At 37.4% G+C, this 23,682-nt stretch overlaps 1 protein-coding gene across 1 annotated transcript in view; it reads right to left on the bottom strand.

Moving 5' to 3' along the window:
* Nucleotides 1-23,682, bottom strand: part of FRS2 (fibroblast growth factor receptor substrate 2) — a 131,112-nt gene that overhangs the window by 58,969 nt on the left and 48,461 nt on the right. Inside the window, exons 2-3 of the mRNA XM_090273597.1 lie at nt 12,556-12,650; nt 11,602-11,644 (exon numbers count right to left, since the gene is read on the bottom strand). The gene's annotated coding sequence lies outside the window, so the exon portion shown is untranslated. The remainder of the gene's footprint in view (nt 1-11,601; nt 11,645-12,555; nt 12,651-23,682) is intronic.

Genomic DNA, 23,682 nt, shown 5'->3' with positions numbered 1-23,682 from the left:
TACTGACTAGTGGTCAAGATGAAGGAGCAGGTAAACATGACTGGCCTCCTTGCACAACCACAGCAAAATTACAGCTAAAATATAGAACCACCATCATTCAGAACCATCAGAAAATTGAGCTGTATGGAAGTCTGACAACTAAGGAATTAAAGAAACCACACTCATCCAACGGGTAGGAGGGATGGAGGGGCAGAGACAGGGAACTGGCTGGTCCCAAACCCACAGGTAGTGGATATAAAATGAAGGGATATCTGGGGAAAGAGGGATCCCACTCTCACATCAGACCAACTAGCCCAGGGTTCCAGAGCCAGGAAAATAAGTTCCCATAACTTCTGGCAATAAAAACCAGTGTGGGTCGGGTAGGGGGAAGAAAACGTGAGATTCTCAGGCCTCTCCTCTTGAAGGGCCTCACACCACACTTGCACTTACTCAGACTCACTCCCTCTGGGCTCTAGCACTGGGGCAGCAACTTAAAGGGCACTAGTGGCACACAGAGAAGAACTGAAGTGTCTGGCATCAGGGCGAGAGTTGGGCGACGGCTTTCTCCCAGAAAGAACTACAGACAGCGGCCACTGTACCCTTTCTGAGCCCTCCCCGACACATAGCCACAGTGCAAAGGCACCATATCAGAATCTCCATCAACCTGGCTCATATGGTAAGTTCCACCCTGACAAATACATAAGGGTTCACCCTATCCAACTTACAGGCCCACCCAAGCAACTCTCCCACCCTGGTAACAGTGGCTTTCCCAAATACAGGGCTGGGCTAGGGCACAGGTTTCAGACTGCTAAATCCGCTCTAAAAAGCAACAGCTGATCCCAGCCCCTGTACTTCTCACTGAGTGGCTGCAGGCCTAGCACTAGCAGCAGCCACCTGCAGATCGCTTTATAACTTACACAAAGGGGCCCCAGACAGAACACAAGTGGAAGCTTACTTTGGCCTGTACCACTCAGGAAACCCCAGAACCTGTACATACTGAAGACAGTTACAGAACACATTGAAGCACCACCCAACCACCTCCACAAGCCACTGAGGGAGATGGTTGCTGGCCAGGAGTCATGGCCAGTCCTACCATGGCTGTCTGGACTGGGTAAATCCCTCCCATTGACCTGCTGACAACAATCATGATTCAACTACAAGAGGAGGGAGTACTCAGCTTAGATTGAGGGAGCACCTAAGAGTACTCTCCTTAAAAGATAGGGGAGGCTGTGCCACGGATGCTACAGGACACCTACTGCATTAGGCCACATCCTACCAAGATACGGAATCAAAGCACCTCTACCTAATACATAGAAACTAACACAGGGAGGCTGCAAAAATGAAGAGACAAAGAAATATGGCCCAAATGAAAGAACAGAACAAAACTCCAGAAAAATAACTAAACAAAAATGGAAATAAGCAATCTATCAGATGCTGAATTCAAAATACTGGCCATTAAGAATGCTCAGGAACTCAGTGGGCACTTCAACAGCATAAAAAAAGACCCAAGGAGAAATAAAGGACATGTTAACTGAAATAAAGAACAATTTATAGGGACTCAATAGAGGAGTGGATGAAACCAAGAATCAAATCAATGATTTGGAACATAAGGAAGAAAAAGACATACAACCAGTACAGCAAGAAGAAAGATTCTAAAAAACTGAGGAGTGTAAGGAGCCTCTGGGACAACTTCAACTATTCCAACATTCATATCATAGGGGTGATGGAAGGAGAAGGGGAAGAGCAAGAAATTGGAAACCTATCTGAAAAAATAATAAAAGAAAACTTCGTTAATTTAGTGAAGGAAATAGACCTAACAAGTCCAGGAAGCACAGACAGTCCCACATAAGATGGATGCAAAGAGACCCACGCCAAGACACGTAGTAATTAAAATGCCAAAGGTTAAAGATAAAGAGAAAGTCTTAAAAGCAGCAAGAGAAAAGAAGAGAGTTACCTACAAAGGAGTTCCCATAAAACTGTCAGCTGATTTCTCAAAAGAAACTCTGCAGGCAAGAAGGGACTGACCAGAAGTATTTGAAGTGATGAAAAGCAAGGACCTACAACCAAGATTACTCTATCCAGCAAAGGTATCATTTACAATGGAAGGGCAGATAAAGTGCTTCCCGGACAAAGTAAAGCTAAAGCAGTTCACCATCACCAAACCATTATTATATTAAATATTAAAGGGGCTTATTTAAGAAAAAGAAGATCAAAACTATGGACATTAAAATGGCAATGAATAAATAACTATCAACAATTGAATCTAAAAAACAAATTAAGCAAAGAAGCAGAACAGAAACAGAATCATAGATATGGAGAACATTGGGATGGCAGCCAGTGGGGAGAGTGGTCTGGGGAATGGGTGGAAAGGTGAAGGAATTAAGAAGTACAAATTGGTAGTTACAGAATAGGCAGGGGGATGTTAAGAGCAAGTATAAGAAAAGGAGTTGCCAAAGAACCTATATGCATTACCCATGGACATGAACAAAGGAGGGGGATTGCCAGAGGGAGTGGAGGGGGGCAAAGAGGGAAAAATTGGGTCAACTGTAATATCATAACCAAAAAGTAAAAAAAAAAAAAAGAAAAAAAAGAGCCATTACTAGGAGATTTAAGAATTAAATGTGGCCCTGGCTGGTGTGGCTCAGTGGACTGAGTGCCAGCCTGCAAACCAAAGGCTCACCAGTTCAATTCACATTCAGGGCACATGCCTGGGACTGCGAGCCAGGTCCCCAGCTGGGGGTGTGCGGGAGGCAACCAAACAATGTTTCTCTTGCACATCAATGTTCCCCTCCCTCTCTTTCTCCCTCCCGTCCCCTCTCTCTAAAAATAAATAATTAAAATCTTTTTAAAAAAATAATTAAATGTGAAAGATTTTAGTTGAGAATGCCATCAGAAGTTATTAAGGTATACATGAGAAATGACAAACAACCAAATGAATTCAAAGATGTAATTATTTTTTTTTAATTTCCCTCCATATTTCATAACTTAGTCAAAGAGCAATCATGTCAAAGGAAGTCGACTACCTAATTAAAAAAAATAATATGATGTTAATGTAATATACAGCCTCCAATGTTCCAACTACTTCATATACTAAATACATTATATTTATGCCCTCATTTAATATCAGCACATTATTGTGAGGTTTTGTTAACAAGAATTTTTTTTAAAAAAATCAAATACCTCATGGTCTGTAGGTTACTACATCAATGTTTGAGTCTATATCTCATTTCAAATATTAGCAAGGATATCCATGGTAAAATCTTAGTAGTGCTTCAAATAAGTGTATTGGTTTGAACCCTCCCATTGTTCCTTGAATCATCTTTTTTTTTTTTACCAAAAGCCAGTACCTCTCTTCAGATGCTCAGGTAAGAAGCACCTAATATATTAAGATAAGGTTTCCTTTGGAAAGAGTTAGAACGATATTTTTTTAAAAAGAAAACATATTCTTAGGACATTCAAATAATTCTGAAATTCAAAGTGCAAAGAAAAGCACAAAACAAGGAATACATCATTCACTTGGGAAACTATTAACTATACATATTATTAAATATGTAACTATATAACTATATATGAAAATATATATATATGACTCAAAGGGATGAATTTGAAAAATATTTATCCGAAAATAAAATTTTTAATAATATGAAATCATGTGTCCACCAAGAAAAATAAATTAATTCCCATTTCTTCTACATCAAGACACCCTCCCCCTTTCTCCAAAAACACACACATAAATACAAAGTAGATATTTTTCAATCTAAACTGTAATCCTGCGGCTCACATGAAAAACAAAATGATTTTAACCACACAAGTTGCAGCACTCAGACTTGTAGTTTGTATATGCTGCCCACACAGCACTTTGTGAGCATGTGATTAGGAGGAATGATGCACAATCACACCACATTCCTTCCCTCAGCTCACACATCAAGAACTTGCCCACTCAGCTGCATTCTTCTCCAAACAGCCATGGTCACCCTAGCAACCCTATGCTCCTAATATGGACAGCTGGTCCATTTAAAGTCAGCCCTTCTTGGCAGGGAAAATGCTTGTTCTTCAAATCGGGGGAGAAAGAGGAGGTTTTCCTTTCAATACACATTACAGGGGTTGATTCAACTTGATCAGCACTTTTGTTCAGTGGCAGCAAGCTGGGTCGAGTTTCAAACTATTCTGAGTTTGGGATTTTGGGTTTTTTTTTTTTTTTTAATCTAAAGCAAGTGGCTAAAAATAAAATAAAGGCAGCTCATATGAAATTCTAAGGAAGAGTGGAACATGAAAAATAAAGGTACCTGAAATAATTGTATTCTTTTATAATATGAGAAAGTTATCCACATTGTTGAAAGTTCAGATTTACTTAAATTGAACTGTAACATCTGAAGCCTTAATATGCAATAAGAAATCAGAGTCAGAAGATCTGTCTTTTTAAACATCACAGCCTAATTTCGGACAACAAAAATACTGCTAAACTTCAGTCCTAAACTTCAATCTACTCAATACACTTTGAATCAACAGATTGATCTCACCACCTACATGTAAAATCTCACAATCTTTCCAAAGGCTCAAATGTAAATTAGGTATTGAAACCAAATGGCTAGTATACCTGAGAATTCTCCAGACCTATAATGACCTAGAATAGCATTGGATTACTCAAACCAATCTTGATCTTATGCTTATACCATGAAAATTGGGCCTGAACCAAATTAAGTATCTTGGGATAAAAGATGCAGGTTTATAACAAAGTTTGCCTCATTTTTATATTACAGTTAAGTAATTTGGAGGTAAAGAATTACCATGTTCTAAAATATGTGAGATCACATTGCTTGTTCCATATGCACAAAGGAGTTCTAATCTCCCTCCATCAAAATGAGACATCTCTCAGGAAAGTATATAGGCATATTCAAAACTAAGGGACAACTAAAATTTATGGCCTTCATTGTAACTGGGAAATATTTATAATTTCCTATATAACTGTGTAGACAAAATCCATATTAATTTAATAAATGCTTAATTAAAAATGTTTGAGTGAACCTTAAGGTTAAGTAACTACCACCTACACTATCCATTGGTTATATTTTTGTTTGTATGTGTGTTTCTTAAACTTCTCAGGCTATCAGTTTCTTCATGGTTAGAAATATTTCTTTCAAGTTAAAATTATCTCTTCTAAAAGAACAAAATATCAGTTCATAAGGTGGCAGTACAGATTAGTACAAAGAAGCTAAAGCTATTTCCACTACTGGTTCCATCATTTGTAAAAAGAGAATAGTATCTGTTTTACTTTATGAGAATAATGAAATAACTATGCTGTACCACATACTCAAAAAATTAAAGAAACTAGAGAAAAAGGATATGCTACCTGTTGTCTAATTCTCTGAATTGTTATTTTTAAAAAGAGTGGAGGAGTATTTAACAATGCATCGGATACCAAATCAGTATCAACTTCAAGAGGTCCCCGCCAAAGATCTTATGAATAGTTATGTTGACATATAAATTACTTCTTTCAAAAAGCCTCAACACTGGCTTCGCTTTTAGCAGATGTGAATTCCCTTACCCTTTTCCATTCCACTACTGAATCAGTTCCACATTCCGCCTAGCACCCTGAACTGAGTGCTCCTAAGATCCTTCTCTCACACAAAGAAACTGCTCCCAATGTGGTATCTTCAGCTTTCTTTACTTAATGGAAGCCCCTCCCTGATCTGATCACTGCAGTCATTATCCTCCTAATGTCATGTCTGACCCCATCTTCTCATAGGCGTCTCTCCCTCTCCCTCCTCTTCATGACTAGGAGGGATACCATCACCATGGACTTGGAGCTTCTGAAGTTCCCATTCTCTGACAATGTCTAGTTCAGGGGATCCAAGAGGAGCTGCTTCTGCTGATACTATACTACTAAGAATAAAATTGTTTCTGCATCCCAAATTTAGAATCCTGCATTTGTACTGCTCTTACTCTGTTAGATTCAGTGACAGGGATTCACAGAACATAGTCTGCATCAAGGAACTAATAGGAAAAAAAAGGTGAAATGTTCAAATATAATACGATGTAGAAAATAATAAGTAATAGATAATGCAGAGGTTCCATAATATTACCAATATCTTTCAATTATTCAGCTTTTGTGGGCTAACAATGAGACCTAAGTATTTTAATAACACTGTTTCCAAAAGAAAAATACATGCTTTTCTTAGATACCACAAATCTTTGCTTGTTCTAACAGACTCTTATAGACCGCTTTCTGAACAGATGCTTATGTTTCCTCTAATATTGTACAGCATCTAACTCATGTTCTTTAACTTCAATTCTAATATAAAGAAATGAGCACAAATTGGCTTTTCTTAAATGCGCATTTTGATGTACCTTATACACATTAACAGCTTCATTTTTATGAACAACCTAGAATAGTAGGACAAAAGAAACTGGATGTACACTCAGCAACATGGCCAGATCTTAGAAAAAAGAAGAGGCAGGAGGGTGGAGGAGACACGAGATTTAGATTAAGAGCTAATAAATAAAATATTAAAATCTTTTACCAGACACAAACAAAAGGACACATATCAAGCACTTAAAAAGATCTCCTATATGAGGACTTCTTATAAAAAACAAACAGAAAAACAGTCCTTTAATAAACCAATGATGACAGTATAACACAAATGGAGGAGCATTATTCACTATAATATTCTTGTACTTGAGGTTAAAAACTGATCCTTCAGACAAAACCATCCTCTTTCATAATAAACAGTTGCCCCCAAATTCAAACAATAACTTTTAAATTGTGGTGAAATAAACATAACAAAACTTACTCATTGTCCTTTTAATACCTTTGTGAAGCAGGGTGATACTATATAAATGTGAATAATCTTGTTTTGGTTATTTTCTACTTAAAAAAAATTATAAAATGTCCTGGGTATTTGTAAAAACAAATATTTATTGGATACTTATATGGGAGCCAGAAGGGTACTAGACACTATGACCCACTGTCATTGTATTATGCATTATATTAATGTCAAATATTTAAATTTCATTTACAAAAAGAACAGAGGCAAAGATGTAACAGACCAAATTCACGAAGATTAGACCTTTTGAAATTTCTGTTTACGCTTTAAGCACTGTGTTCTGAAAAAGAAATATCTGGATTTCTCCTGAACCTCTGAGCAGTGTCCTGTAAGATCAGATAGTGCTCCACACAGGTTCAGGAACCCTTCCTTTAACCCCCAGAAGTAGAAGGAAAAAATAGAGAAAAAAGTTTCACAAGAAATTTTAAAATGACAGCTATTGGTGATCTGTCCTCCCTTCTGCCTCATCAGTCCCTTTATTTTAACCCCTGCTTTCAGTATCAGTATAAAAGCTGACCTAATAACTAAATCTGTGGCAGTGTCAACACTAGGTGGAAAAGATATGTTTGAGAATTCAAGTTCCATTTAGCATATAGGATATTGGAAAAAGTGAATAAATGAGAGTTATTGATCTGAATAATTAACTATATAAGCATTTCTAGTTAATGGATTAAATTAATCTGCAGTGGTCACCACTACCTACACAAAAAATTCCTGAGAAAATTTAACCAAAGTAACAAGGCTGCCAAGCAATTGATTTTAAGTTCCAAAAATACAGTAAGCATACCAATAAGGAGATTTTTACTATCTACTCTCTTGAACATTTCATCTTTCAGATGTCAAGAGTATAATAATGGTAATCATTCAGTATTTCTTTAATATACTATATGTTAGGCTCTGCCTGGGCAGCTCAGTTGATTTAGAGCATCATCCAGATATGCTAAGGTTGTGGCTTCAGACCCAGTCGGGACATATACAATAGTCAACCAAAATACATAAATAAGTGAAACAGCAAGTCAATGTTTCTCTCCCTCTCGCCCCTCCCTACCTTCTTCTCTCTAAAATCAATAAATAAACATTTTAATACTAATGTTACTCTACCTTTTATTGTCTACCCAGTAAAAAGCATTACACTTTTAAACTAAATACACTCGTATAGCAATTGTACAATTTCCATATATGGAAACATAGCTAAACAACTTCCTTTAATTTAAAGCCCCTAAAAAAATTATTTAACTTCCAGTCAAGATGCATGTGTATATAAACATAACTCGTCTCCTTGCACAACCACAGCAAAAATTACACTAAATTACAAAACAACTATCACCCAGAATTGTCAGAAACTTGAGCGTATGGAAGTCCAACAACCAAGAAATTAAAGAAGTCACATTCATCCAGACAGGTAAGAGTAGTGGAGACACTGAGATGCAGAACAGGCAGTCCCACACCCACATGTGGTAGATAAAAATCGGGAGGTATATCTCAGGAGCAAGGGATTCCAGCCCCACACCAGGCCCCCCAGCCCAGGGATCCAGTGCCAAGAAGATAAGTGCCCATAACTTCTGGCTGTAAAAACCAGTGGGGGTTGGGGTGGCAGAAGAAACTGCAGGATTCTCAGGTGTCTCCTTTTAAAGAGTCTGCAACGGACTTAGGACTTAGGCAGACTCACTCCCTCTGGGCTCCAACACTGGGTCAGCAAATTGAAGGGCACCAGTGGCATACATGGAAAAACTGAAGTGTCTGGCATCAGGGAGAGAGATAGGGGACAGCTCTCTACCAGACAAAAGTCCAGAGGCCAGGCAGCAGCCACTGTCCCCGTACTGAGCCCTCCCTCACACACAACAGCAACACCATAGCTGAGACTCCATTAACCTGGTTCACATGGATCGCTCCACCCAGGTGATTACCTAAGGGCTTTGCTTCATCCAACTTACAGATGCACGTTTCTACATTGGGCCATGCTACTAATACAGAGTCAAAGCAGTTCTACCTAATACATAGAAACAAACATAGGGAGGCTGAAAAAGTAGGGAGTCAAAGAAATATGGCCCAAATGAAGGAACAAAGCTCCAGAAAAAGAACTAAACAAAATGGAGAAGCAATCTATCAGATGCAGAGTTCAAAACACCAGTTATTAGGATGCTCAACGAACTCATTGGGTACTTCAACAGCATAAAAAAGACCCAGGAAAAAATAAAGTTTACAGTAAGTGAAATAAAGAACAATTTACAGGGAATCAACAGTGGAATGGACGAAGCTGAGAATCAAATCAACGATTTGGAACACAAGGAAGAACAAAGAATTCAATAAGAACAGCAAGAAAAAATAATCAGAAACAATGAGGAGAGAGTAAGGAGCCTCTGGGACAACTTCAAACAAATCAACATTCAAATCATAGTGGTGGCAGAAGAAGAAAAGAAAGAGCATGAAATTGAAAACTTATTTGAAAAACTCCAGGAACCATAGAGAGTCCAAAACAAGATGGACCCAAAGAGGATCACACCAAGACACATAATTAAAATGCCAAAGGTTCAAGATAAAAAGAGAGTCTAAAAAGCAGCAAGAGAAAAGAAGAGAGTTACCTACAAAGGAGTTCCCGTAAGACTATCACCTGATTTCTTAAAAGAAACTTTGCAGGCAAGAAGGGCTCGCAAGAAGTATTCAAAGTGATGAAAAGCAAGGACCTACAACCAAGATTACTCTATCCAGCAAAGCTATCATTTAGAATAGAAGGGCAGATAAAGTGCTTCCCAGACAAGGTAAATCTAAAGGAATTCATCATCACCAAGCCATTATTACATGAAATGTTTAAGAAGAAGAAGATCAAAACTATGAACATTAAAATGACAATGAACTCATAACTATCAACAACTGAATCTAAAAAAAAAAAGTAAGCAAACAATCAGAATAGGAATAGAATCGTAGGTATGGGAATCATTTGGAGGGTTATCAGCTGGGAGGGGAAAGGGGGGAAAGGTGCAGGGATCAAGAAGCATAATTGGTAGGAACAAAATAGATGGGGATGTTAAGAATAGTATAGGCAAGGGAGAAGCCAAAGAACTTACATGCATGACACATGGACATGAACCAAGGTGGGAACTGCTGGAGGGAAGTGGAGGTACCAGGTGGAGAGAGGCAAAGGGGGAAAAATTGGGACAATTGTAACAGCATAAACAATAAAATATACTTAAAAAATAAAATGGCAATAAATTCACAACTATCAACAATTGAATCCAAAAAACAAACTAAGCAAACAAGCAGAACAAAAACAGAATCATATATATGGAGACCATTTGGATGGTTACCAGCTGGGAGGGGAAAGGGGAAGAATGGAGGAAAACGTGCAGGTATTAAGAAGCACAAATTCAACAAATCAACAAACAAGTGCTGACGAGGATGTGGAGAAACGGAAACCCTACTGCACTGTTGGTGGGAATGCAAACTGGTGCAGCCACTATGGAAAACAGTATGGGATTACCTCAAAAAACTAAAAATGGAACTGCCTTTTGAACCAGCGATTCCACTGCTAGGATTATACCAAAAAAATCCTGAAATCCCAATTCAGAAGAACTTATGCACCCCTATGTTCACAGCAGCGCTGTTTACAATAGCTAAGTGCTGGAAGCAGCCTAAGTGCCCATCTGTAGATGAGCGGATTAAGAAACTGTGGTACATTCACACAATGGAGTACTATGTAGCAGAGAGAAAGAAGGAACTCCTGCCATTTGCGACAACATGGATGGAACTAGAGAGAATTATGCTTAGTGAAATAAGCCAGGGAAAGAAAAACAAATACCATATGATATCACCTAATATGGGAGACTAAGAACAACACAAACAAATGAACTAAATTGAACAAGGAACAGAATTAACAGTTATCAGAGGGGAGGGGGAGAAAGAGAGGGGGGGATAAGTAAGGGAAGGGTTTAGTCAAAGAACATGTATGGATGACTCACAGACATGGACAACGGTGGGGGGACATGACTGTGGGAGAAGGGGTGGGCTGGGGGGGAGCAATGGGGGGAAAATGGGCCAACTATAACTGAAAAGCAATAATAAAAATAAATTATTTTTTAAAATTCTTACCAAAAAAAGAAAAAGCAGCACAAATTGCTAGGTACAGAAGAAATAGGGGATGTTAAGAAGACTATAGAAAATTGAGTAGCCAAAGAACTTATATGCCTGACCCATGGACATGAACTAAGGGGGGTACTGCCAGAGGGAATGAGGGTGCTGAGTAGAGGGGAGCCAAGGGGGAAAAATTGGGACAACTGTAATAGCATAAGCAATGAAATATGTTTAAAAAATAAAACCATCAGTACTCATGAAAAAATAAAAATAATTAAAAATAAAATCACTTATTTTAAAAATAAATAAATAAATAATGCCCATAAGAGTTTCTATGAACCTTCTACTCAGCAAAGTCATTTAGGTAATGTCCACTGAGGTAAAAAGCAGATGGGCCCCAATGGAAGATGAGAACTTTCATTAAAATAGACTCACTCACTCTTACTGACACTAGGAATAAGCTCTAACCGTGAAAAGCAGCATTTGAGTTTCAGAGGTGTCTACTTTTACCATACCTTTTTAATCCTAACTTCAAATAAAAATGAGCCTGTGTCTTTCTAGCAAACTCTGAGGTAGTAAAAACTTGCTAACAAATTGTGAGAATCTTATAATAATCAAGAAAATATATTTAAGAGTATTTAAAATATATTTTAAGAATTCTTAAAAATCAAGAACAATTTAGCCTGTTTTCAACTATATTTGTTTTATTACTATACCAATAATGTCTTACCTTGTAAAATTCTCTTCTGAGAAAAATAGATACGATTTTGTTCCTAAAAAAATTTCAGGTAGAAAAGTTGAAATGTTAGTTTTAAAACAGAAAGTCTCTTGAAATGAAGTTACAAAATGTGAACATAGTATATACAAAATATTATAACATTTGGTATTACCAAAACTTAAGAGACAATAAGTCTTCAATAATAAAAGCAATTTATTATTTTTATAAAAATATTTATTATAAAATTTACTATTTTTATCATTACAAACATACTTTTTCTACTGAAGAGCAAATCATTTTTTCTAGGTACATAATGATGTGTGGCACATTTTCATATTCTAAAACATTGTTACTCAGTTGGGTTTTACTCTAGTCAAGATTTGATATTCTAAAGGGTACTTCCACACATGTTGTAAAATTCTTCCTTTTGATGTGTAAAAAGAGTTTTTAATATATTCACAAAGTTGTGTAACCTTCACCACCATGTAACTCCAAACATTTCTGTCACCTCAATAAGGAACACTGTACTGAAAGCAAACATTCTTCCCCCAGGAAGAAATATTTGAAACAATTTTTTAAAATATATAAGAAGCATACTCTTTATAATACAATGAGCAAAATTATGTTTTATTTAAATGTGTAGAACAAAGACTGGTAGAGAAAACAAATATTCAAAAATTGTAAAAGTAGTTGTGTTTGGATAATGGTATTATAATGACTCACTCTTCTTCATCTATTTCCTCTAAAGCTATGATTTTAGTACACCTTTATTATTCTAAAAAGCTATAGCATAGACATATATTTTCTAGAGCTATATGCTAGAATTTGTACTAAAAGTCACAGTAAAAATAAAAGAAAAAATATATAAATTAACACTTTTAAAATGTTCACTATATTTTTTAGGTAAATGTTTTTCAAAGTAGATAAATTAAGTATAAAGTTAAAAAACATATTGGCCACACTTACTAATCTGGTTGAAAAGCCACAGCTGCATTGTATTTTATGACAAACTGGCTGTTTCATCACTTTGCATCTGGGCATCTACTTCTTAATGGTCATTTCTGAAATAAAGATGTAGTAATTAAGAATATATTATAATAAAAACATGCAATCTTTAATGACAATTATCTAAATTTCAGTGGCTACAGGGAACTAGCAAAACAGTTCTTGAGCAACTTTCAAATAAAAAAACATTAACTGAGGGTAAGTTGGGATGGATGGAATACAGGCTATTGTCCCACAGGCCCAGAATTCAATAGTTACATTGCAAGTACTGAGTATAAAAAACCATAACCTCTTCACTCCTCAATCCCTTTCACCCACCAGGGTCTTGCAATTCTTAAAATGCCATTTCTAGATTGGGGGGGGGGGTGAAGATGTAGAAGAGAAGCACTAAAACTGCATATTTGAAAAAAAGAAATTAATTGCTTATTTTTTAATTCTGTTTGTCTATTTCCTTCTCACACATATAAAGTAAATTCCAGAGATATCCATTGGTTTCATTTGCTAGTATTTTTCAGGCACCCAAGACAATGTACTACCATGCATTAAGTGCTTGGTAAATATTTACTGAAAGAATGAATAAACTGATGAATGATTTAATATTAACTGATAAAATATTTAACCTGACAGTATTTTAAAATGGCAAAGTGTCAAAATGCCATATCTTCCACACATACACCATTGATGTTAATGACAACGATATTATCTTTATTGCTTTGTTCTCCAATAAATAAAGCCCCTATTAAAAGACAATCAAGACATAATCCCAACCTTCAAGGAACAGAATAAAGGCATATGTCACTTCGTAATTTTGTTAGTGCAACTTTTGGGAAAGACTCCTGGAAGGGGAATTGCTACATATGCAATTTTGCTAAAACTGCCAAATGGTGTGAGGGTCTTTTTCTTTTTTAAATATGTGTGTTCTTTGAGGTGCTCGTTGTGAAGACAGCTAAAATGTAAGAGAAAATCTTTCATAAGGAGTGAAAAGTTGACAGGTCTCAAAAATAACCCTCAAGGAACCCAGGAGTTCCCTACTTTTCAGCACTGTACCTAAACTTGTATTCCACAAAATGCTACTCTTTTTGTAAAAAATAGGGAAATACAAATGTTAATACAGACTTGCTTTTTTTCTTTCAAAAAGAAGCAATGGAAAGAATAAACCAAATCATTTTTAAAGAGTTATCTACAGAGAAAAGAGAAAACAGAGTAGAAGAGACAGAAATGGAAGACTTCTCAGAATATACCTTATAGTTTTTACTTTTAAGACCAACATCAAATGATACTGACATTTTGAATCTCAAAAAAATAATGACTACCACTGACTGAAACATTAACATATTAAAAAACTCATGGTCATCTTTGGAAGTTGTTAGAGCCGTAACTTATCATCTGAAAATCGATAAAGGGGAATTATCAGGCATTTATGAAAAATATCCCAGGGTAATCAAGCAGTCAATAAATGAAAGCTCTTTTTTACAGGATTCCAAAATTAAATGTAGAAGGAACGATAGGATTAGAAAATCACCATTTTGTAACCCCTAATGAAATAATGGATATTTAAAAGTGATCAATGGTTATTAAAACCATTGAGGTAAAAGGCTGATGGCAAATTTTATAATGGATAAATCAGGTTGACAAAACTTGAACCCAGCCCTAGCTGGTATGGCACTGTGGATTGAGCACCAGCTTGTGAATCAAAGGGTCGCCGGTTCGATTCCCAGTCAGGGTACATGCCTGGGTTGCGGGCCAGGTCCCCAGTTGCCGGCACTCTCCTCTTTCTCCCTCCCTTCCCCTCTCTCTAAAAATAAATACATAAAATTTAAAAACAAAAAACCAAAAAAACCCTGAACCTAGTGATTAATCTTAACATCATTAAAAATATGTCAGCCAGATATGTGCGTAAGTATTCATGAATAACCATTAAGGTTCATCCTAAGAGCTCCAGTTTCAAATGGTATCTACAATATTACCACCATGGTCTAAGCCACCTAACTTCTCATCTGCATTGCTACAGTAGTTTCCTATCTGATCTCCCAGCCTCCCCTTCCCTTGCTCACCTCAACAAATTAGTCAGATTAGTCCTTTTCAAAAAGAAAGTCAGATCATTCTTCTGCTCGACCCTCTAACTGAGTCCACCTCACTAGTCTAAAAGGCAAAGTCCTTATAAAGACATAGGACCATGCTCTGACATTTCCCTTCCCCATCTCTCTAACCTCATTTCCCACCACTCTCCCTGTTGTTCACTTCATTCTAGCCACACTGGTCTCTTTTATATCCTTAAACACATCAGGCATGTTCTCAGGGCCTCAGGCTTTGTTTTTCCCTCTGCCAAAGACAGTAAGATAACTCTCTGGCTTATTCCTCCTCCACTTCCCTTAGGATCCAGTCTTTACAAGTTACCTCATCAACAAGATACACCCTGGTACCTTAGGGAAGCCCCAAACCTCTGGCTCAGATGTTCTTATGTGGGAGAGACTATGCTAGGAGTAATCAGTCAGACATTTCCAAAATGACAATCATTTGAAACACAAAAGTCATCAATTGTCATTATCTTTGTGTCTATACATCTATAGAATTATACTGTCCTTTTAAAGAGATTTTAGATTCTACGGCCCCAACTTCAAAAAGTTAATGAAGATAGAGCCACCATATCGTGGGGTTTTTTGTTTTCTCTTGTTTTTAAATCATCTGTATCATAACACTAGAAAGAAGAGGGTTAAAGATTTGAATTAAATGGGTCCCATTAAAAAACAACTAGCAAAATAAATGGTATTCCCTTTCCTCCCACTCTTTCAAGGATTTCTGTTAGAGATTACATGATAAAGTTCCAAGTAATCTCAGGAAAAGTTTACTTTCAAATGTATCTGTTACCTTCAGGCACCATGACCCCCAGAAAAGAACTCACAAACTCTATAACATTACTAGACAAGCTATGACATGGTTGGGATGTTTGAACTTAATTATTTTTCTTTGAATAAACAAACTCCCACTGGGTTAAGGCCTACTCTGTTTTAAACACCCTATGGCTGGCAAGCTTCAGGGTCTTAAGAGAGACAGCCAGGGGACAGAGAAAACAGCAGGTATGACTCAGTGATCACATTTAATAGTCTGAAGATCAAAACAAAGATACCAGTTCTGGCAAGAGCACTCTAGAATTGCCCCCAAACTGACTTATCCACATACCTTTCATCTGAACAATTTATTTTCACTTAGTTTAAGGTTCACAAAGCACTTGTTATGTGCCTATCAGACCTCAGTACAAAATAAACCAACAGTACAATGAAAACAATCAGTAAGGGTTCTAAGAATGGAATGATGAAATTTAATGTTAAAATCTGGGTCTGCTGCATGGGCAACAGCAGACCCTCCATATCACCCTGCCCAGGCTCTGTAGCTTCATCGCAAGATGTCGATTCAACACGGGAGGAGACAGATACCGTGTCACTCCCGAGTCGGACTGCACAGCCATTCTCGACGGTGCAGATAGACTCTTAAGAAGCTACACCATCGTCTCTCGAGACGGATGGCTGCCGACGACGACGAATGTTAAAATCTGCTTTGTTTGCGGGGGGGAGGAGGATGGGGTTCCCTTGAATATTTTTTGCAGAAATGCCCCTGCTCATTTGGGAATCAGACTTGAACAGGTCCAATCACGTGAAAGAAGGCTACTGATTTTAAAGTAACCTTTATTGAGCAACTTCTGTGTGCCAGATATTTATATTAGCTCACAATTCTGAGAACGTCCCTATGGGAAAGGTATTAACAAAGCACATATGGTGGTTAAATATCAAGTCCAAACCAGAAAGAGACAGCACCACAATGCAAAATCTGTCTTTCTTTTTCACTATTATAATCTGCAGTAAACCGGAATAAAATTATTCATCATAAATATCACATTTGCTCCATGAGAGTAACATAAATCCAGGCTTCTCATTTAAGAAACTTGTTCCATTCTTCCAAAGTTGCTTTAGATAAAAGGGCAAAAGGGGAAGGTTTACTGTTATACATTAATAAGAAAACTGTGGCGTTATGGGGTGAATCAGAAGAATGTGTTATATTTAGATCTAGGTGAACTGAGTAAGAGTAAGCAAGGCAGAGCACAGTTTACTAATTAGTATTCATCCACAATTAAACTAATCATCTCTAAGTGATGGCTATTTCATTATACATTGAGAAGTTAGGAAAGAAATGTTAAGATTTAATAGAGTAGGAACATAATTATTCATCAAAATAGTTTCTGTAGTTTTCCTGGATGTTTGAAATACTTCTCCCTCTCTCTTCATAATAGATATAAATAAATACACAGATTAAAATATTCCATGAATTTATTAAAATTTACAGCAAAATTGCTGTCACTGGTGTGGCTCAGTGGGTTGGGCGCTGTCCCACAAATGGAAAGATCGCCAGTTCATACCTGGGTTGTGGGCCAACAGTTTGGGGTGTGCAAGAGGCAACCTATCTGTTTCTCACACGGGCTGTTTCTCTCTCTCTTTTTCTCTCTCCCTTCCCCTCTCTAAAAATAAATTTTTAAAAATTAACAGCAAAGTTACTAAAGTTATGATTACTAACTTTTCCTTTCTGGAAAACTCTTTCATGTGCAACACATTAGTTCCTGACAGTACGTAATAACACTTATTAGAGTCAGTTCTTTACACTCAACAGAATCTGATTTTTAACGTCATTATCAGAAAACATTTTATAGCAGTATTTTCTTTCTAAATTGTAAGCTTATTGGTTATTATAAGATGCACACACTGCCTACCACACAGTAAAAGTAACATCCTTATTATAAAATAAAAAGACAATTACTTAACTATGAAGACGCATACTACCAGGAAGTGTGGCCTTGCTACGCTAAAGGGGTCCTCAGTTATTTGGAGAAAGTGAGAATTCCTTGGAAGAAATTATATCCAATGACTAAACACATGTTATTTAAATAACTTTCGTTCTGTAGAGGAGAAACTCAACAAATTGATGGTTTAAAGTTTCTCAAAGGTCTAAATACATACATACGCTAGCCTTCTAAGTATCCCCTGCTTTTAAAAAAAAAAAATTAATTAATTTGTTTATTTTTTTTTAGAGAGAGGGAAAAGGAGAAAGAGAGGGAGAGAAACATTATTTGTATGGCTGCCTCTCACTTGCGTCCCCAGCTGGGGACCTGACATGCAACCTAGTCATGTGCCCTGACTGGGAATCCAACCAACGACACTTGACTCGCAGGCCAATGCTCAATCCACTGAGGCACAGCAGCCAGGGGTAGTATCCCCTGCTTTTTGAAAGTCTGTGTTACACTTCACTTTTATGAAAGACCTACTTGAGTACAGTAAGTCTTCACTTAACACTGTGTATAGAATCTTGGGACTGTGGCAAAACAACATATAACAAAATCGATTTTACCAAAGGCTAAAGGATATAAACAAGAGTTAAGTTCCTAAAGCATCTCCTCAATGTTATAACAAAATGATGCTGAATGAAACAACATCATTCAAGGACCTGCTGTAACGTTTTTGCTAACTGAAAGAAATCAAAGAGGACTTCTACTTTTATGAAAAAAAGGCTAAAAGCAAAAATAGTGTTCAACGTTTGTTTGCAGTGAGCCCTCATAGAGGCAGTGAGTGTATACCCCAAACAGCCAGAGCGGCACCACCAAGCTCATTGCCTGCATCTACCATTCCTACTATTTACACAGAAAGAATCTTGAAAGCTGCTGGAGTTACTATTGGTTCTGCTAGTAGTGAGGTGGTTTCTTTTAGCCAGCATTCAGCAATGGATAAAATGGAAAAAATGGAAAGTCTCTTGACTGGGTGTATTGATGGGTGCACAAAGCATGGTGTATATTTATATCGGTCCTGCTTTTACTATATGTCCATGTTATTTTGGTTCTATGCATTACTTGATATGATTTGGTAGGATATTTTGGGGGTCAGGAAACACACACAAAAATTTTCATATAAATTAATGGTAATTGCTTCCTCGCTTTACATCATTTCAGCTTACAAAGGGTTTTTTTGTTTTGTTTTAATTGATTTCAGAGAGGGTGGAAAGGAAAAAGAGAAACATCGATTTGTTGTTCCACTTATTTATGCATCACTGGTTGATTCTTGTATGTGCCTTTACTGGGGGTCACATCCACAACCTTGGGGTACAGGGACAATGCTCTAACCAACCGAGCTACCTGGCCAAGGTTCAGCTTACAACAGTTTTTACAGGAACACTACTTTCAGATAGTGGGGAAGCCTGTACTTGTGTCCTGGGAATTTTCAGTGTAAACCAACTGTTATTAAAAAAAAGCAAAAAAACAAAATCGCCCTCACAATCCTAATTCACTGCACTGATGATTAAGGATGAAGGAAAGAAGTGGAGGGATGGAAGGACATGCTCTCCCCCGATACCAATTACAAATAATACAACCTTTCTTTTTTTTACTTCAGGATTTTGTTTCTTTCTCAACAACAAAACACTTTTGTGTGTTATCACTAAGACTGAATAAGATAATAGACTGGTCTGTAGAGTTTTGAAATCAATATTGGGTTATAAAAGAAGAATGACCAATGTCTTCAAGTAGAATTTGTGTCTCATAAAAGGACTTTTAGTAAATCCATATCCTAAATACTCAGTACAAGCAATACCTGTTTTCTTAGAACTGCAGCTACAAAAATGTTTCTCCTAAAAGCCACAAAACTTTTAAAATATTTTATTTATTTATTTTTAGAGAGGGGGAAAGAAGGGAGAAAGGGGGAAAAACATCGATATGTGAGAGATGTGTGAGAAAAACACATCACATGGATTGGCTGCCTCTTGCACACCCCAACCAGGGACCTAGCCCACAACCCAGGCATGTGCCCTGGCTGAGAATCAGATGTGCAACCTTTCGGTCACTAGAATGGCACTCAATTCACTAAGCCACAACAGCCAGGGCAAATCCACAAAACTTTCAGTTACAGCCATCAAATAATTCAAAGGAATTCAGTGGCCCTCCATAATCATCTCTCGTTCATTATATATAAAGAGCTAACTTAATAGTCTATATTTAAATAGTATGTAGGAAAAAAATGCTAGGAAGGAGGGTGAGAAAGACAAACCTCATAAATTGGCCACATTCAAAATAAGAGATCAAATTTTGAAAGTATGAAAAAATAAACTAATGTAATCATTTTATATTTTATAGGTGAAGAAAATGAAGCAGCTTATAAGAAATAAAAGAACTGAAGTTCACATTCCAAGTGCTATTTTCCCCCAGAATTATTTATTCCAACAAATCTATAATAAGTATTTTAACTTAATACATATATAACATATGCAACCAGAACAAGAAGAATTTAAATGAATGCATGAACTCTGAGTATTTAAGCTAAGGGAAATTAGAAATGGCTCGTGGGTATCTTAGGAATGACAGAATTCCAAAAGTAACCTGTTTCCTTGGGTGTAGCTCTTAAGTACCGTCTAGGCTAGATGATCACTGCTCTGGCCCAGCATGGCATTTCTTCTATAGACGACTAATTAAATCCATCATTCGCTAATGTCCATAAAGATAATAAACTGTGTATATGCCAACATCCCTGTTTTCAACCTGGTAGCTTAATAGAAGGACTATTGCCCATTTGAGGATTGCTAGTCCACTAAAACAGTTCATAAAAGAGGCATAACACTCAAGTAAAGTAATGGAATAGCAGGGTATACAACATCAATTGGATTTATACAAAAATCCTTTGTATACAGCCTGCATTGGACCAAAAACAAAAATTCATAGAGAAATAGAGTTCTCAAATTAAAATTTATATCCTAGGAAAGATCAGATGGGGAGGTAAGGACAAAAAGCATAGTATATTCAGTGCTAAAAATGTAATAAGGAAGACACAAATCACTTTTAATTCCATAGACATTTACCTTATATCAAGTATTTCTCTAGCACTCAACCCACATTTAGACAGTCTAGAAGAGTATGGAAGGGCACTTGATCTACTCATCTGAACAAAAATTACAGCTGCCCATTTAGTTCCGAAGGCACAAGTAAATAAAATAACATTATTATAAAATGTTGCTGTACTGAAAGAATAATTTAGAAGAAATTTATGAAGAAATACACTAACGTGGTTGACATCACAGTAACTATGTGAGTTTGTCATTATGATTTTTCCCCCAAAACCAAGTTGGATATGTCCCAAGTTAAATTTATTACCCCTAGATATCACAAATTTCTTTTAGCTTTCAAATAGAAGTACATAAGTCAATTTAAAATACAAACTGGTACAGAGGCTTTAAACTTACTGTTTACTCTAGAGATAGCATTAATTCTAACTTTAAAAGAAAAAGGCCTCAATTACTTTCCTAAAGCAGAAGGGGAGTTTCATTGTTTTTCAACCATTACAAATAACAAAGGATAAAAAGAACACCGCTGACTTCCGGTCAAGATGGAGGCATAGACTGACACGCTCTGTCTCCCTCTACAACTAAGAAAGATTACAACTACCGCAAAACGAAAAATAATAAGAAGTTCCAGAAAATAAAGCTACATAGAAGTCCAACATATTAAGTCATAAACAAGTGGTGCTTATCCGGAGGGGTAGGAAGTGCGAACCCGCAGCTGAGAAAGATCGAACTGTGCTGGAGGCAGCAGCCGCAGCAGCGAACAGTGGACCCGGTAAGCAGGCACCTGTATTTGGGGGGTGGAGAGAAGTGCCTGGGAGCCGGCACCAGCCCCGGCTGCAGACCAGATCCCTCGGATCGCGATTCCAATGCTGGGGAAGACAGACCCCATTGGGAGGCGGCCCTGTTCCTCAGCAGAGGGTAACAGCTGGCATCCACCTTGGACCCCCGCCCCCACGCAAAGCGCCACAGTGTGGTGAGAAAGGTCACCAGGTTTTGAGGAGCACATGGGGCTCCGCCCAATATAGCGTAGAAGGTGTGACAGCGCCCCGCCCAAGAAGGACAGATAAATAAAAGTCAGAATGGCAGAATTAATTATTGAAATACCAATCACACAGCTAACCAAAAAACAAATAAAAGCTTTGACTGATGAACAAATAGTGAATCTTTCTGAGGCTCAGTTCAGGGCTATAGTCATAAGGCAGCTTACAGAATTAACAGTGGGGCTGAATCAAGACAGGGAAGGAATGAAGGCTAGTCCTGCTGAAATGAACAAAAAACATACAAGACAAGTGGTGAGGAAGGGACAGCCATGGATCAAATCCACAAATCGGAACATAGGGAGGGAACAAACAGTCAGCCTAGTGCAGAAAGAAGAAACAAAAAGTGAGAAATATGATGAGAGGCTCAGAAACCTCTGGGACAGCTATAAGCAAAGGAATATTTGAATTATAGGATTGCCAGAGGGTGAAGAAGAAGAACTAGAAATTGAAAAATTATGTGAAAAAATAATGAAGCAGAACTTCCCTAACTTCGGGAAGGAAATGAACTTACAGGTCCAGGAAGCACAGAGAGTGCCAAAAAAACTGGACCCAGGGAGAACCACACCAAGACACTTTATAATCAAAATGTCCAATTTAAGGATAAAGAGAGAATCTTAAAAGCAGCAAGAGAGAAGAAGAGAATTATATACAAAGGGGTCTCAATTAGACTATCAGCGGATTTTTCAAAGGAGACTCTACAGGCAAGAAGAGACAGGCAAGAAATATTCAAAGTAATGAAAAGCAAAAACCTACAACCACGATTACTCTACCCAGCGAAGCTGTCATTCAGGATAGAAGGGCAGAGAAAGTGTTTCCAGGACAAAGTAAAACTGAAGGAGTTTATTAGATCCAAACCACTGTTATATGAAATGTTAAAGGGACTTGTTTAGAAGAAGGAGGATCAAAACTATGAACATTAAAATGAAAACTGTATCAGAACAACCAACAGCAGAAGCTAGGGAACTGAAACAAAGGCAAACTAAGTAGGCAATGAGAGGGGGAAAAGAATTATAGGTACTGGGAACATATTGGAGGGAGGTCAGTGGGGAGGGGGTAGTGGGGTAAGGGAGGAAGATGGTACAGGAATTAAGAAGCATAGTAGGAGGGAGTGGAGTAGACAGGAAGATGTTGAGAAGAACTATATGCACAACCAATGGGCATGGACTAAAAGAGGGGGCAACTGGAGAGAGGCGGGAGCAGGAGGGAAAGAAGTTGGGACAACTGTAACAGCATAATCAATAATAAAAAAAATAGGAGGAAAAAAAAAAAAAAGAGACCACCACTTTGTAAAATGCGTTCCCATTCCTTCAATATGCAACTATCTGTCTCTGCCTCCCCCTCCCCCTCCTGTGTGCACACATGCAGGATGTTTCTACCTCCCTGCCTGGGTCTTGGTCACTCTACAGCCCCTCCGTCTTGTTGACCTGTCTCTTATACTCAATAACTGGTTTCCAAACACTGATACTCAGACAGACAGAATTTTATCAGTTTGTGACAAATTGAATTACAGTAAATCACAAAATGAGAAATTATTCAATTAGCTGTAAATAGATAAAATTAAAGCCACAAATTTTCAACCTCATTTAAAATGCCTAAATATATACACACACCATACATATAATAAACTTAGTAGAGTCTACCTAAAACATTCATTTATAGGATTTTGAACTAAATATATAAGGGGGAAAATTTAATACAGTTTAATAGAGAGGTTATGAGCAAAGTCTTTGGAATCATTGCTCTGAGTTTGTGTCCCAGCTCTGCACTGTGATCTAGGGTAGGTTACTTACTCTCTCGGCCTATTACCTTATGTCTAATGTTGTAGGGATGATGTGTGATAATGCTTGTAAGACACTTAGCATAGTGCCTACCACATAGTGAAGGCTCAACACATATTACATCTAAAACATCAGATGCAGTGAGCATCTTTCATTCTTTCTGTCTAGCATCTGAACTTCCCAGTTTATGATTTCAGAAGGGCAAATAGTTTTCCATATCTTGAATTTAAGAACTTCCTCCATCTTATGATTTCAAAAAGTCAAGCACTATACAAGGGCTCTGCCAAACACACATGCCCAGCCCAGACTAGAAATGGACACCTAGTGAACGAGAAAAGTAGAGACCAGAAGGAATTATTCCACTAACGGTGGAATAATTGTAGCCAGGTCAAGTCCAGGGCAGA

Source organism: Furipterus horrens, unplaced genomic scaffold (genome assembly GCF_987537825.1).
Source record: "Furipterus horrens unplaced genomic scaffold, mFurHor1.1.pri manual_scaffold_4, whole genome shotgun sequence".
Taxonomy (NCBI): domain Eukaryota; kingdom Metazoa; phylum Chordata; class Mammalia; order Chiroptera; family Furipteridae; genus Furipterus; species Furipterus horrens.
The sequence above is the reverse complement of the archived record's forward strand: the minus strand, read 5'-3'. Positions and strand labels throughout refer to the sequence as shown.